This window comes from Neolamprologus multifasciatus, chromosome 19, assembly GCF_963576455.1.
Source record: "Neolamprologus multifasciatus chromosome 19, fNeoMul1.2, whole genome shotgun sequence".
Taxonomy (NCBI): Eukaryota; Metazoa; Chordata; class Actinopteri; order Cichliformes; family Cichlidae; genus Neolamprologus; species Neolamprologus multifasciatus.
Window position 1 is genome coordinate 6954621 of NC_140457.1, and position 18030 is coordinate 6972650.

An 18030-nucleotide genomic window follows, 5' to 3' on the forward strand; every position below is an offset into this window, starting at 1 on the left:
CAAAATGACACACTGTCACATAGAGAGAAGCATGTTTCAAGGCATGTCTGGTTGGCAAAACAAAAGTTCTTGGCCAAAATGCCGCAAGTCATTTTGTATATCTGAGAAAACTGACACTGGATTAAGTGTTTTGGATATTTCACTTGTTAACTAGAAGCAGTGTGACTTAAGGTATAAACTGTAATAAAAGCAATGAACAGCAAGACGGTGCGCTCGTCTTTATGAGAACTCTTTGTTTTACTGTTTGTCTTTTTTCATGTGTGGCAGCTAGGGGATTCCCTATTGTTATAGCTACAGTTGCCTAATTTGTTAGCATTAACGACTGTCATTTAAAATGTAAATTGGGATCACAGGAAGGCTACGCCGCTGTAGTGAATGAATTAAAGATGAGTTTGCATGTTAAAGACGAGTCAGTTCAAAAGAATGCAGCGTGGAAGGCTGTGATATTCTATTACTATGACATTTGTTTGATTGCATTTTCATGGAAATGAATTTTCTGTTGTTTTTCACTTGATAGCAAAATAGCAAAAAATACTGAGCTTCTTGCCAACGGAGGAAATATTTTGGCACAGAATCAAAAGGTGCCATCTGCCTGAGAGCCTTGTGTCAGCAGTTTAGCTATATCACACTATCTACTGCATCTCTCTGATCAAGACATGGCTGCACCTCAAATGTTCTCCCAGAGTGATGGCTGGGACAGAAACTGTGGGCGGAGAGAGATGCAATCTCAGCTTAGCGAGGGCTTTGATGTGAGCCAAGGCGTATGCCGATTACATCAGACCGTCCCTTTGTGGTTGGAATGGTTTAGTGCCATTGGGGATACACCCTGCGGAAACCAGCTGCTGAAGAAAAATATGCGTATTTTGTAGGACAATAGAGGTAGACATATTTCTGCCCATGTATTTGATGGCATGTTGTGGAAGTGGGAGTCAATATTCTGAATACACAGCATAAATCATGTACCTTCTCTGTAACTGATGACGCTCTAGGCCGCCTGCCATTTCACTGCCTGTATTATTACTGTGAGTGGGCATAATGAGAAATTTGCATACGAACAAACGAAAGATGATTATTTATATCTATATAGTCGGTTTGGTAAGTCTGAGAAAAATGGATCATATGGGTCTGCAATGAGCAAATGCATCACCACATATTAGTGACATTGAACATGTTAATTCCTTTGTGTAAAACGACAGATTTCCTTCAGCTGGATCCTTTAATTGAAGCATCATTCAGCTGGCATTCATTAGAGATTAACCAACCAAGTGTTTGGTCTCTGATCCTTGAAAGGAATACACATGCAAGATCCAGAAATGTTTGGATTTACAAGGATCTGTACACAGCAGGAACGAGAGTGCTTTTTTTTTTATATATAAAAATCATTAAATTAGTGTTTAAGCTAACCTATTTAGGTAATAAAGAAAGGGTAGTCTTAGAGGTATTGACGCATTGAGATTGCTTTAGATTATCTTCAGCATCCCAGTAACACCATCTCCTATCATGAAGCATCTGTAGTTTGGATACTAGATCAAGACTTGCTAAATAAAGAACAAGAATCCAATCAGCATAAAGAATAGCAGCAACGTCAAAACCTCCTCATCTCAGAGATTGAGTAGTGCCTCTAAACCACTTCTCAGGAGGGGAAAACACTCTCAGGCTGGCCTCACATATACCAGCATTTCACAGTGGATGATAGAAAAAACTAAAGTGCTGAGAATGATGACTGATAAATCCCCAGCAAGCAATTATTGATAAGAGCAGAAGGGTGAATGATACACAGTGGGTTGACCCCACAGTGAAACATGGTAGTAGGAATACCCCAAGTGGTGTCCAAGCGATGTAAATTTTGTCACAACACAAGGTTCCCTGCAAGTATCCATGTGCCTGCACAAACAAGTCTGCAGCAACTACTCATGCTTCCTACAAACAGACTTAACACAGGCTAGAAGGAAGTATAATAAGACTAAGTAATTGGCCTTGATGTCTGCAACTGTCCATGTCTATATAATTTTGGGCTTAAAGATTCTTCTCATATTTTTCGAAGGTTCACTTTTTTACTCTAATTAAGCTGATATTTGCATTTGTTATGAAACATTTTGAATTGGATTTATAATTCATTTAAAACAAGTACCTACACCATCTTCACTTCTACTGTTTATGTTATATTAAATATTTCCTGTCACCTTGTCACAATACCCTTGCACGCTGACAGAAATGAGATGCCATGAGAAGAAAACTATGTTACAGGCACACTTCATATTTACCACCACCAGTGACAGCACCGCCTGGGGAAACATTTGTCCCCGTTAAATACTGTTAGTCGTCTAGAAAAGCAACATAGAGCATGTTATTACCTTTTCCTTCAGAGCCAATACACGACACTGTCAAAGATTGTACAGTTTTTCCCCCACACCTAACGGCCGACTCAAGTGAACATAAATTATGCTTCTGAATGAGTAAGTTGCTGCTGTGTTCTCCAGCTTTTACCACCCCAACCACGTCAATTACTGCACCAACGACGGGTGTTTGTGTTTGTGCGAGCATGCGGTGTGTGTCGAGGGGTGGTTTTGTGCAGAATTCCCGGGGGGAAACCTTAAATCATTGCGGTTAATCCTGTCAGAGGCATTTAGGATAAGCACATTATATTTCATTTCACTATGTGAAAAGAGATGCCACACTGCCTTCACATCTTCATATCTGCTTCAGCTCATGTTCAATTCAACTTTATTAATCCCCATGGAGGAAATAGATTTAAAGGCAAGAAGAGTGCCTCAGACAACAAGATAAGGACATGAAAAACAGAGTCATGGTGGGAGAGCGGGTAGGAGAGGGTACAGCGTGTGCATTTTACAAAACTTTGTATCTTCATTAAGTGGGCTATTTTCAAGGATGCAAAAACGCTTTTTTCTGGCATAAAAAAAAAAAGGTTCATTTTAGTTACATCTCGACATAGAGGTATAGAATGTGCATGCGTGTTCTATTAAATTATTAGAATATGGTGAATTCAGGGTGTTGATGGGGTGGGGAGTGGTTTAAAAAAAACAAAAAAAACAAAAAAAAAAAAACAACTCCTGTTAAACAACAGATTTGATCTTTCCCAGTCCTGAAATCATAGCTCTTACTAGAAGCTCTTCTTGTCTCCCTCTTACTAGAAGAAAAAAAACAAACAAATGACACTACATGTCAGAGAGCATTATTGTGGGAGTGAAGTTTGCCCTCGATAAATACTCCTTTAGATAACGTAGTGTCCAAAATAAAATTAAGTGTACAGAGAGAAAAATCAAGGTTTATGTATTATTATTGTACTTAATTATCTGCAGTCAAAATGTTTAACTTTGACTTTTTCACCACTTTGGGAGTTCAATGACCTAAATCTATTCATTTTTGCTGCGTAAGGGTGAAAGAAAATAATAAAAAAAAAATAAAAAATAAAAAAATTATATCTGAAAACACTGTCAAACAACCAGATTCTTCTGCACATCACAAAGAGCCAAATCTGGCCTTGACACATTTTGCTTGTTGACTGTAGTCATAACACAAAAATATGAGCCCATATTTTTGGTTATTAAATAAAGCAAGCTTTGATTTTCTTTTTCAAAGAAAAAGAGACAGTTTAGATGTATTGAAGGAATTATATTATTTATTCATTTGAAAATGAATATTTCCTGTAACATCCATCCATCCATTCGCTTCCGCTTCTCCTTTTTCAGGGTCGCGGGGGGCGCTGGAGCCTATCCCAGCTGTCATAGGGCGAGAGGCAGGGTACACCCTGGACAGTTCGCCAGTCTGTCGCAGGGCCAACACACAGAGACAGACAACCATTTGCACTCATATTCACTCACACATTCACACCTAGTGGCAATTTGGATTATCCAATTAACCTGTCCCCACAAGTTGCATGTCTTTGGACGTAATTTCCTGTAACAAAGCTACCAAATTTACACACTTTAAGCTTATCTGGAAGATTTCTCAGATTTGTTGTTTATTTCTGCTCCGTGTCTTTCATCGCTTTACTTTTCCCCCAGTCTAAATAATTGAATTTTTAGTTTAAAATGGTACTACAATGATCTCCTCAAGCTATTCAGTCCTTAGTTTTCTATTCTTTAAATTCATTCACTGTGACTGTGCTTTAAATGTCTCCTCCTCCCCATATCTATTTCAGCCATGCTGTATTGAACTCTTCAAGTTAACATTAAAACATTATGCTTATCCAGTGAATTTAAATGTGATGCCAAGGGCTCCTTCACAAGGATCCATATTTGGTGAGCTAGGAAGGACTTACCCATCTTATTATTCCCCAAGTCCGGTGCATTATAGAACAGACAACTAAAGACACCGGCCCTCATTCATATACAGTTTGCAAATGTGCAGATCTGTGCTTAAACTGTGTAAGGAGAAAAACCTCAGGAAAGCAAAGAATCACGGGCCCAGAGTTAATTCATGTACATGGGCGATTCCTGTGCACGGATCTGTCAACTACAGAGTCAGTGCAGGAATGCGCGCCAAGCATCTGCTCAAACTTTATTATATACTGCTTTACTCATGGGTGGAGTACAAGTTAAGAAAAAACAACTTCTTATCTGGTGAATGCATACGAGGCTGCACAGGGTGCAGCCTTGCAAGACAAAGATGAACAAGTTGATTAACGATCTTGTAATGGGTGTTGTCTAAACTTGAGCAACCTCCTCATGTAGTTACTTTGTTCCAGTTAAAGAATTTGCTGACACCCTATGTACAGACATTACTGCGAAATTCAAATAAAGCTAAACATAAGCGATTATTACAGTTGAATATTAATAAAATTCAAAATCTTTTAACAAACTGTGTGCGTATATTGCATAGCAATAACTTAAAAAAAAAAAAACAAAAAAAAAAAAAAAACGCACAGAGTTGTCCTCCCGTCAATCCCACTTTTCTGATAAGCATTTGGAATCTTTGGATATTAGTGCCTTGATGCCTCACGTAAACAAATAAAACCGTGAAAAAACACACTTTGGAAACAAACACAAAGGAAACAAAAACCAGACAAACTTGCATTAAAACTCAAGAACCAACTTTAAAGAAATAAAACCTGCAGCTTTGACAGAGGTACAAGCACTGCAGCAGTTAACATCAACTGTTATGTTTTACATCTTCATTCAAAAGCAGGCCCAATGCTGACACAAAGCAACGCCAGCTGGCAGGTGGAAAACTGAAGTAATTACTTTAATGGGACTTATGAAAGAATGCTGAAAGCAGGATAAATCCAAGCCAAGTTCAACAGCCAGTTAAACAAGCAAACAAGGTAAATATAAAACGGGAATTAAAACAAAAAAAACAAAAAAAAAAACAAAAAAAAAGAACAGATCCAGAAAAACAAACACATGAGTACCTGACCTTCAAAATAAAACAGGAAGTAACCTAACTGAAAGACAGACATGGAACAAACACATTGAGGTAGACTAACATATATTACATGTGGCAACTGCAAGAATTTAAAGTTTTAACTGGTCTGTGGTGGAAAACAATGTAACAGAAAGATATTTTCTACATTTCCCTGTTTTCTATTTCTGTTGTAATTTTTGGTAAAACAGGTTTGCGGATTCACTCAAAATTCTCCACTGGTCATCCTCCCCCCTCCCTCCATCTTTTTGACTTTCTTTATTCACCGTCACAGTTGACATCTGTGCCTGTCCTTTTACTCTAAGCAACTTCTCAACATATGATCCCAAGCTGTTAAATCCCTTGTCACCCTTAATATGTATAGGCATGTTGTTATACCATGTTTAGAAATCTTACTTGCAAAGCCACCTGACCCCTCCGTTGAACATAATATCTTATGACAAGAACATGTTGTGCATATATAAATAAACAAAGGAGGAAGCATAGAAAGCATTTTCAGCTTTGGCGTATTTTAGAGAGCAGAGTAAGGAAGTTCCAGCTTGTGCATTTTTGTTCTGTTTAATGTTTGAAAACAGATTTAATAAAAGACTTATGACCACTGGGTATCTGTGTTTTGTTTTTTTGGTTTTTTTTAGCCACAGTACTGCACTATGTATAATGTAGGTGATTGTTGTGACCACCCTTCGACACAGTTTTAACATTCAGATTAGCCTTTTTCTATATAGGTCAATGAGCTCCTGGGAGTTTCGCCTACCAGCATCATGACATTTTTCTCAGCCACAAGTCAGCTGGGAAATAGGGGGGTAACCACAGAACCGGACTATGAGATTAGAATTTTCATGAAGGACCATCGAGATATCAATGATACACAAATTCCACAAATAATCTCTCGGGGGTGTTAAGGGAGAGTATCATGCCCTGAAGAGCGGACACATTTACTAGCATATCAGCTCTCATAATGTTTATATTCACTGTGTTCTGTACATACTATATAAAACCCCCTAACAGGCTACATCACTAATGTTATCACTGGACCTTGGTTCTTGGAGAAAACTGAAAACACAAGAGTGAGACATGAGAGAGAAAAATGGACAGTGAGCCACACTGGAGAAACAGGGTCATGACAGGTTAAGCGTTTCATAAAGTGGGCAATTAAATCTCTGGCTGAAGCCATCAAAACTCCTGTTTGGTTCGTTTGGGTTCACTCTCATTGTTCTCAAGTGCCAATACTTCCAAGAGAAGCAGGACACAATTTTGCACTTTAAATCTGAAGATTCAAATTTAACTTTAGATCAAAAACAAAGATCAAATATGTTTAAATTTCCCTTTAGTACTTTACGCTACACACTTGCATTACTGTGGATTTCAACAGGTCATTATTGCAGTTAGAATTGCTTAAATTACATTCTTAGCATTGGTGACAGAAAATTTTGTAAACAGTGACTCAATAGACGGAACTTTAATAAAGGACATTAAAAAAAAAAAAAAGAGAGAAGTGCATCAGCACTGATTACTAGCTAGAAAGTGGTCCCTGCTGGTCCTCTATGCGGCCAAGAAACCAGTGAGGGCAAAGTGTACTGCATCCACACAGGACATTGGGAACATTGGAAATGCACCATCAATGCACTCAATCAGCCGTGCATTAGGACCCAATAGGGCTCGAATATAGTTACAGTTATGAAAAAGTAGACACTCTTTCAAGTCTGTACTTTTATATATCACGGCATAATAATAATCTGATCCTCATTGTCATTATTTAATTAACCAAAACTAAGCCAAAAATACAAATGTCAAAAAACAAGAAACCCTTACTGCCTCCATAGGAGGGTAAGTAGCAGCCAGCTGCTGCTTTGATTTAATCACATTGATCATAACCAAGTATGAGGACCTCTATAAAAGCAGAGGTTTTGGTAGTTTGCTGGTCTGAAGCATTCTGGTGCATGTTAACACAATGCCAAGGAGGGACGACATCAGCACTTATTATAGAGCTGCAATGGTTAGTGCAGCTTGGTAAAGTTTAGAAGACCATTTCCAAAACAATTTGAAGTCCATCATTCTGCAGTGAAAATCATTATTCATAAGTGGAAAACATTCACGACAATGCCAATCTTCCTAGGAGTAGATGTCCCAGCATCCCAAGGTCAGACCTTTCAATGCTCAGAAATTGAAAAGAAAAATTCAAGAGCTACACTTGAGACTGTGTGGGCCTCAGTTAACATGTTAAATGTTAAAGTTCATGACAGAAAATTAGAAAGTCTGAAAAAGTAGGGCTTGTGTGGAATGGTTATGAGGAGAAAGTCTATTCTCTCTATATAAAAAAGAACATGTCAGTGCAACTTGAGTTTGAAAAGTTGTTTCTGCAAAACGAACAAGATTTGAGGGAAAATGTACTTTGGCTAGACAAGACCAAAGTTAGATGTTTTGCATTAATGCACAACAGGTTTGGTGAACCTGTGCCACTAGGTTGACCAAGAATTCCTTTGCATACCAAAGTCAAATGCGAGGAAACAAACAAACAAACAAAAAAGCATGAAAAAGCAAGCTGGGTCATAAAAGCACATCAGTACATCTACATTTACAGGGAGAAGGAAAAAAAAAAAAAAAATTCAAGGTGCTGCAATGGCCTAGTTAAAATCTGACTGAAATACTGTGGTAGGACGTTCAGAGAGCTGTGCATAAACAAATACCCATGAGCATCAATAAATTGAGGCAACACTGTAAATAAAAGTGGGCCAAAATTCCTCCATAATTACTTGAGAGAATACAAGTCAGAGACATAATTTATTCAAGGTATTGCTGCAAATTTTTGTTCTACAAGTGGTTGAACTGTGGGGTAAACTTTCTTTTTTCCTCTCACATTCACTTGTTTTCAGTAAATAGATAAAGATGAGGTACAATATATAATGTGTTATTGTTCATCTGAGGTTGTATTTACCCACTTTTAACACCTGGCAAACATAAGAGGATTTTTTTTTTTTAATTTGGCGTATAAAAACCTAAAGTAGGTGTGCTTTCTTTGATACATGCGAGTAGCGAGAGAGCCACAGTTTTTCCTTGCAGCAATGAATCACTAACATTTCACTTACAGTCAGTCCCTGTGTTACTTCCAAATAAAACTGCCTGAACCTTTGGCCTCTTTCAGCTCTGTCAGGTTGTCTGATTTCTTGTTTTGTCAGACTCCAGTGCAACAATATTGCAATGTCTCCAAATATCAGCAGTTCCTTTGTTGAGTACACTAAAAGAAAGGGTGGATAAAGCAATAGAAAAAAAGAGCCAAATTGCAGCATAAGTATAAAGTTTGTCTTTTTTTTTTTAAGCTAAAATCCTTGTTTGCAAGCAGAAGCATATCAAATATACAATGTGACACGATGAAGCATTTTCTGATTTATTAACAGGCTTTAATGACAGCTTACTGGCACATGACCCGTGTTGGAATCCTCGGTGTGACGCACCAGTGGCTGTGTGGTTTTTCGTCTCAGTCCTGTGGAGATCTGACCTATCTGCTCCCTCTGGATAGCTGCTGTCTGTTCTTTTATGTGACTTCATCAATCTTTGGTGTTAAGCTCAAAGCTGTGTCCACTTTCACAATGAGGAAAGGTCTTTGTCTGGGATGATGTTTATCATCATCATGGTAGGCAATTATTCACTCAGACATGTGCCTCTGAATATGCTCAGAGCCATGGCACTGTATCTGGGATTAAAAGGCCTGACCCACTGCTGCACTGACTGTCACCACCTGGAGACACGAATTTGCTACCCGAAGTCTACTTCAGGTCTTAGAAGTCATAGAAATGCACTGGCTCAGTGCAGCAACTGTAAAAGCATTTTACTGTTTGTCACTGGGGCAGATATAAAAGCAGCAGCTGTGTCCCATTTCAGGAAGCGCCTCATTAGAAGGACTGAAAGCTTGTAGGCTGAACCCTCACAGAGATCATCAATCAGATCATTTAGATTGATGACGGCAGCTCTAAGGGCTTTTCTGTCAGCAGCTACAGTTGTTTGCCGGGGGAAACGTGTCCTGCGTTTACTGTGAAGACCACCAGTGATTTCTTCTTTCTTAAGAACTTTGCAACTTTCCAAACTGCCTTACTTGACATTTTCATTTCCTGTGGTCTTTAATGACTTTTATCCCCTCCTCTAACAGATTAGCATTTTATGTCATGGTCATATTCCCTTTATTCAAATTTGTTTCCTATGGCTCTTGTTCCAATCAAATTAACTAAAAATGAAGACTAAACAGCTAGTGTACTTTTAGAGAAGTTACTTCCATCATTCAATAGTTGTGCATAAAATCATCATTAAATACAAGATAAGATCTTTTATTTAAAATACAAAAGGCATTATGTTAATAGAAAGACCAAATATTACTATACTTAACATCATTTTTGAGGCATTAACCCCAGGTACTGAAAGCTGTCACCATAGTGGAACAAGTAATGTATCACTAATTATACTCTACTCTGAATTTGGGAACATAGTGTGAATACAGTACTCGAGCCTGCTTTTGTGAAAATGGAGGCAGTGACTGCACCTGTCACTGACTGTTGCGACAGACGATGAGGAGGATTCTCCTGCTGTGCCTGGCCCTGCAGTTTTGTTTGGGAGGATTTGACTGCGTCATGCATATTCAAGATCACCTGTTTGCATCGCAGTGATAAACATTCACACAACTGAGATGATCTATTATTCTTTCATGCCACATTAAAGAGCAAAATGTAATGTTAAAAGCAGCTATCATCTAAGCGACAGTTTCTCTTTGGAGCACCATGAAAGTGGATTGTTTTCTGCTCTTCCAGGATTTTACCACAGCTGCCTTCAGCTGTCGATTCAGTTTGCGACTCATGGCCTTCAGTTGTCTTCATGAGCTGAAAAGCATTCACTTCACAATTGAAGCATATTTCATTTCTTTGCCTTAAACTCAAAGGAACTTTTGCAGAATGTTTTTGGTTATTTTCACTGTGAAGGGCTGTCCAATCAGAACCTGAGCAAAAGTATAGCCCTGCATGTTTGAATTCATCCTGCTACATTCATTCTCCTGTTTATCATCAATAAACAGTAGTGGTCCAATTCCACTGGCAGCCATTCATAGCGTTGCTTCCACCATATTTCACCAAATTTAACAGATGATGCGGTATGCCCCCGATCACAAGCTGTTCCCTTCCTTTCTCCGTACTTGTCACAACACAGCATTGTGTTAGGTGTAAAAATTCTGTGGACCCAAATGCACTGACTAAAGCAAGCTTTTTCTTAATTGCCGATTTAAACCGCCAAAGGTAAAATTCCAAGATAACAATTTACTTGGTCCTGTGATTATGTCTCTGAATAACGATTAGCTAATTTTGTGCAGAAAATATGTTAAGAGTTTCATCAAAAGTCCCTTTTTATGTTAAAAAGACAAATGCATCCGGATCTGAGCCCAAAACAAAAAACCCCAAAAAGAAACAGAAACACGGACAGTGCTGGGGCAAAAAAAAAAACCACATGGAAATAATCAATAGCTTGCACACTGCAGTTTCCTCCATTGTAATACATCTTGGCAGAGTTATTGTAGTTTTGCATTTTCTAATTAGTTTTCATTTTTATTCACTTTGACTTTTTGATTTTTAAATTACTTTCAGTTTCCTGGGTGGATTTTCTTGTTTCAGTTTAATTTTTATTGTTTAAAAATGTTTAGTTGCAGTTTTTATAAGGTAGTTTAAGTCTTTTAAATTATTTTGGTCTGGAGGGCATATGTCAGAGGCAAGACTTAGGAAACTCAATACAGATATTACAACAAAAGCAAAGCAGTTAACATACAGTCTCAAAGATTCCAGAGATTTAAAAAAATAAAAAACCTTCACCAAATACTTCACAAGCTCTAATCACATTTTTACCCAACTAACTAATACTAACACATATTAAACATACTCAAGTACTGCTGTGCACTATAGCTTCACTAAATTTGTGATAAATTAAACCGCACCTTTCTTTTTAAATTAAAAACTTATCATCACAATTACAACTCATTTCTGAGATTTGAAATGTCTTTATAAGCAGGACTTGAAGATTAGCTGATCATCAGGACACACACACGCAGAATAGACAATCACAATACCAAACAAAGACTGCCATTCTTCCCCCAGTTCTTTTGTATTCACACAATGGCATGACATCATTGCAACAACAAATAGTCCTCCTCAGGAAATGTCATTTGTAAATTGAGTTCTAAACAATATACAGTGCATGTTGGGACAATATGTCCACATCTGTTGCTACAAGAAGTAGTGACATTTGCTTGAATATTGAGCAACAGTAATTTGTATATTTTGCTACACGTCTCCATTTGTGTGCGATATTTATGCGGTTATTGACACACTTACATAGGTGCTGTCAGTTTATGAAATCTGTTGCCTACCTTAAAAGCTAATTTCTCCAGACAGAGAAAAATATTCTTTATTGTATGTATAAAATGATCAGCAACAGTAACCCTGGGTTTATATTGTGTAGGCCCTCCTCATTCTGCCAAAACAGCTCAGTGGATGGGCACAGGGGGTGTCTAGTGGTGTCTGGCACCAGGACATAGCAGCAGATTGCTTGGGTCATGTGGATGCAGGGTGAAGCCTCCATAGACTACATGATGATCTTAGAAATGGGAAAAAAATAGCATGCTGCTTCAAGCACAGTTTGACATTTTAACAGTTTAACATTTATGTTTGTACTTCTTTTTATGCCATGACTGGTAGTATTAAATTACTTGCCAAGTGGTAAGGGTTAGGCTAAGCTTAGCTTTACGCAGTGTTAAAAGGTGTATAATGATGCTTTAAAGTAAAAAGAAAATTGGGTTTGACATGAGTGAAATCACTTAGAGAAATTAATGTGTTACTTGTGCCTTTTCAAGATCCTTCAAATGAGTCTATAAAATTACACTTTTATAGACTGGTTTTGAAATGATGTCATCTTTTAATATCCTTTTTGCTTTTTTATGTAACCCTTGTCAATGGTCTTGTATTTTTGTTATAATAGTGTTTTTACTTTTATTTTTATTATTCATTAATGATATTGACAGTTTGTGATTTGCGTTTGTGTGCTACGTTTTCTTATATTGTTTAACATGAAACCCCTGGTCAGCAAATTACAGTGAGGTTCAAACGCTCAAATTGCCAAACCCAATGTTTTCCAACCAAGCGTTACAATTTAACAATACAATTAGTGTTAGCATAAGCCTGTTGAAAAAAAAACAAATTCTTATTTTTGTAACTTCATATGCAATATCAAAATATGATTATTTTGATATTGCACAGTGGAGGTTATGACCTCTAATCCATGTGCATTAGTATTCAAGTATAAGCTTTTAGAAAACTGTTTAGAGCCCTGCTTTAGAGGAGAATGTTTTATCTTTCATGTCATGTTTAATGCACCAAATTCAGTTCCAGTCATGCATTTATTGAATCATTACTTTTATAATTTCTGATATGAAATGAAGCTCAGTAGAAATGCTTCTTTCCTAAATCTACACAGTATGCCTCACAGTCATTGTCAGTTCAGGTTTTGTCTCCTGACACAGCTGTCAACATCACCCGGTCCTGAGAGGCTTGTTCATGTTTTAAAAATACTGACAAATACTGACAAAACCTTTACACATTCCACTTCCAGTAGGATTTCCCCTCTTCAAAGTCATATTTTGTTCTAAATCATGAATGCAGAGCAGCAGATGTGGTTCCCCACCCTGCTTAACCTCGCTGGGAGCTGATCTCCATATCAGCTCCTTCATGTTCTGCTTGCTGTTGTTGCGATCCAGAAGTTTTCAGGCTGTAAAGGAGGGATGAGCAGTGAGAGGCTTATTCCCCATTCCTGTTGCTCTACATGGGGGCCTGTCAAACTTAGTTTACAGGCTTGGCAATGAGGTTTAGCCTAAAGCCAATAAAGCAGCTACAAAACCTTCATGAATTTATAATTTGCCTCCCGACTCCCAGTGCTTAAACCCATCACCTTGTTTGGTTAAATGAGAACTTCCTCTGTTGTCCAGTGGAGTTTTGTTTAATAGTTTCACTTGTCAAGTGTTGCACAGAGGCCTCTTCTTAAATTAAACATGGATGTGCTGAGCTGTTCACTGCTGGGCAAATATGAGTGACCTTAAGGTTGATGCCATTTTGTTGAAGTGCACTTTAAAATGTAGCAGACTGTTTTTCTCTTCTATAAATACCAATGTGGCTTCACACTCCTCTCCTTGTTCGCATCCACCATCATACATACATCTCAAAATAATGAATGTTGCAACTTTTATCCGTAAATGAAGCCGCGGCCGGCTGAGTTGGTTGTGTCCCTGTGACGCACCTGAATCTACTAATTATCTCACTCAATATGTGATTATGTTGGACCGGATGTTAAATGGAACCAGGAGTACGCAAACTATATGTTGCCTAAAAACAACAACATAGTTTTAAAAGAATTTCACATATCAGTATCAAGTTAACTTGACGCTAAAGGTGGTGTTAATGAAGGATTTTACAACTGAATTAAGTTCATTTCTTGATTTATTGACTGGCATTGAACTGAAAAGTAATCAGCATCTAGTAATCAACAAATTTTGCACAGGGACCAGGGAATTATCTTTGTTTTTGGTGATTGAATGCCTAATATTCTTAGGGTTTATGCTGCTGGCTGGAGAACAACAACAAAACAAACAAAAATCTATAGATTACCTGAAGGTGTCTGATTTTAAAAGATTTGGATTTTGAAGCTCCAAGACATCAAATAAACAATAAAAAAAACTCTAATCATGAACCTAAAAACATAATTTAGAAGCACACAGCATGCCTTTAAAGTAACATCTGTTCCCATATCTTCTCAATACACAAATAGAAATAATAAATTAAACGAGAAACAGGGAAAAAGAATACAGCAAATGCTCCTACAGTAGCCCCAACAAAGATACAGACAACCGAGGAAATCACTCTGCATTTGCTTCTGCTGTATCCTAGAGCTTAAATACTGCTGCTTTCTGTAAATCTGTCTGATTTACCTTCTTTAGACTGTCTTTTACCATCTGGACTTAATCATGTTTTCAGTAAAGCACCAGTTATCCTGCTTCAAAAATCCAGCTCAATACCCATAAAAAATTGTTGCCATTTAAGTTTCTATATATACACTTTGCTTCATAAATGCTAACACTGAGGCTTCACAACAAGAGTTCACGAACCTCTTAGTAACATCACTGCACCTATCCAACACATGCAGTCTGTACATGCGAAAACTGTTTGTGTCATGGTCTCACCTGTATTCCAGGTGCTGGCCTGAACTCTGTCTCTCCTTCTGCAGTTTGCTCTGTCTCGCCTCTGTTTGTGTGAAAAACTAACTACTGTTTTTCAGGAGCGGGTGTGGCCCAGGAGGCTCAAGTAGGTGCACCTGTTCTCCATTTTGCAATCACTGAGAGTACTCGAACCCAGCACTCACCAATACCCATTGCCACACTGTCAACCTCTTTCATGTGATAATGTTGTGCAGCTGACAGCGATGGGCAAAGCAACGTTTTGTAAAACACTGAAATGTTTGAAGCAGTTTTGCTGGGATTACATTGACAACAATCTCCACAATGACACCTATTGGCCACATTTTGCTATCATCACTGCTGTAGATACTGTAGACGCTATTCTGTGAAACAGTTATACTGTCAAGCATTGTACAGTTCTAACATTGTTACATATTATACCAGAAAATCAGACATGATCATCACTGAAATAATTTGGTGAATTCTTCAAACAATACTGCAAGAAAAACTCTGAGGCTGTTTAAGAAGCAGCAAGTAGCCCACCTATCGCAAGTGGGATGAAACGCATCAGAACCAAAATTAGCTGCATGTGCTCACATGATGTGGGTGTTTTGAACCATACTTGGGTATTCCATAAACTCAGTGCCAAAATATCATTATGGAGTATCCCTTCCCTACATGCTGATTGCAATTGTTTCATCATCTGCTTACCTATTTGACATCCTTCCTGTTTTGGTTTTGGTGTACCTGCCTGAGCCATTCTCCCACACACTCCCAGGGAGACAAACCTGCCTCGGAAACTTGGAGACAAAGAGTTGAGCCTCTATCAAGGAAGGGCAATAAAAGGCTCCCCAGGCTAAGTAATCAGCTACTAACCTGAACATTCTACATTAAAGAAAGATGCACCTGTTCAAGTAGTGAATTGCTCAGCTGTATTAAATATCTCTCCTTGAGAAAACTGTAAAAGACTTGCAAGCTTTTGTGATAAGGAACTCACCCGAGTATCCCAATCTTCAAAATGAACCATATTTTGGCACACAGCTATCTGGTAGATTCAAGGAAAGGCAAAGGTAAGTTTACTTAGCAAGAAGCACATGGACCTTGCAGAACTCTAACAGTGCTCCTGTTGAAAGACTGTCAGACTCAGTTCCAATCTGGTGACATTCAGAGTCATACTGTATAATTTATGTACTTTTCAAACTCATCAGACTTTTCAACCCTTCATGTCTGCACTTGTCATGTTTGTCCTGTCACTCTGGTTTTTCTCTTGTAGTTTGTCACCAAGGTGAACTTTTTTGGTCCAGAAAGAGACAAAAGAAAGAACTGATGCATGCCAAACCCATCTCGAGGCAATAGTGCCACTTTTCGCTCTTATTTATTTATTTTTTAGCATTTTGTTCTCTGGTATCTGTCCCAATCCTGAGTACTTCTGACATCCATCACTTCTGAGGCACATTACAACATCAAAGTGGGAGGTTACTGTCTTTATTTATGCAATTCATTCATTCCCACTCAGCACCCCCAGCCTTCGCCACCCTGTAAAAGCCGAGCATGATAGCTGCCAGCAGCTCTCCTCAGAAGTAATTTTGTTTGAACTAATGAGCGAAGAGAGAGGATCCCACTCTGCGTTTGCTTTTAAACACCTTTGATGAATGACTCCTGTCCCAGTGGCTTGTGCTGTCATTAGCTTGACACCAGATAGAAGTGAAGTCCTAAAAGAAAATGGAAAATTGATTTACCTCAATTTTCATCCGGAGCAAACGGTTCATCCCCGTAATCCCACGCGACGGTGCGCAGAGCGATTAGAAAACTGCCGGCGTGTGCTTCCTGTCGTACTCATGTGGAAAAGCACCATTCTAATCAGCAGTTATGCCATCCTTTCACTGTGCTGCACCACTATTAATGTGATATCAAAGACAGTCACCCAGGCTGGAGTTTAATTTCAGCAACAATTCAATGGGACTTATTTTGAAAGCTCGTTCTACTCTAATTGTATTATATTTGAACATATGTTCTGGGCCTCGGTTAGACAAACATTTGGGGATTCATGAAAAGGCTGAATATTTGATTTCCTGAACCTAGATAAAATACCTGTGTGAATACATGACTGTTTCACTTATGCAAAGTCTTGCTCATGTAATTAAATTATAGAAAACAGCAGTATGAGTTTCTGTTACAATCAGTGATAGAACTCGGGTCTTTTATCCTGGGTGCATAGATAAACCTTTGCTCAGAGAAAAATGCAACTTTCAAACCAATTCAAAGTACCATGCATGCACGGTGCAATAAAACAAAAAATAGCCCATCTATCCATCCATCACCCACCTTACTCCGATGTTTTTTCAACAACTACAGCAACCTTTTTGATGTTGTAGATGTCTGTAGACTCTGGAACAGTCTTCACATTGATAAGCTCATGGACTAAAGAGGCTCAGGAAAAGACTCTGGCTTTCCCTTCCTGTTGCTTTAAATTTCAGACATCAGAGAATTAAATGTCTGAATCATTGTGTGAGGAAGTGTTCTACAATTGTTGTCTTTATATTTGTATGATTGTATAAAAAAATGCTGGGACAAGTCAGTTTATGTAGGTTTTAAACAACCCCCAATTTTAATAAGAAACATTATAATCAGGGGCATAAAGGGGCCTGGAAGAATCTAGAAAATGAATCCACCTCCATCAGGTAATCAGTAAATAAATCTGATAATATAAACTACTATTACTACTATATACTACTATTAAATAAGATCTTTCTCTTATTTATGAAAGTTCATTTAGACAGCTCTTTAAATAACTGCCAATATAAGTGACTGTGCGTGTTTAAATATTCAATTCAATTCAATTCAATTTTATTTATATAGCGCCAAATCACAACAAAGGTCGCCTTAAGGCGCTTCATAGATACAGAGAAAAACCCAACAATCATATGACCCCCTATGAGCAGCACTTTGGCGACAGTGGGAAGGAAAAACTCCCTTTTAACAGGAAGAAACCTCCGGCAGAACCAGGCTCAGGGAGGGGCGGCCATCTGCTGCGACCGGCTGGGGTGAGAGAAGGAAGACAGGATAAAAGACATGCTGTGGAAGAGAGACAGATGTTAATAACAGATATGATTCAATGCAGAGAGGTCTATTAATACATAGTAAGTGAGAAAGGTGACTGGAAAGGAAAAACTCAATGCATCATGGGAATCCCCCAGCAGCCTACGTCTATTGCAGCATAACTAAGGGAGGATTCAGGGTCACCTGGTCCAGCCCTAACTATATGCTTTAGCAAAAAGGAAAGTTTTAAGCCTAATCTTAAAAGTAGAGATAGTGTCTGTCTCCCGAATCCAAACTGGAAGCTGGTTCCACAGAAGAGGGGCCTGAAAACTGAAGGCTCTGCCTCCCATTCTACTTTTAAA

The 18030-nt window shown here is 38.3% G+C and overlaps 1 long non-coding RNA gene across 1 annotated transcript; it reads right to left on the reverse strand.

The window, feature by feature from the left end:
- Positions 1–12794: 12794 nt before the first annotated feature.
- On the reverse strand, positions 12795–18029 carry LOC146495858 (uncharacterized). The gene is made up of 2 exons (XR_014871217.1): positions 14636–18029; positions 12795–13170 (listed from the first exon to the last, which is right to left on the reverse strand). It is a non-coding gene; the product is annotated as an uncharacterized LOC146495858 (long non-coding RNA).
- Position 18030: the final 1 nt, after the last annotated feature.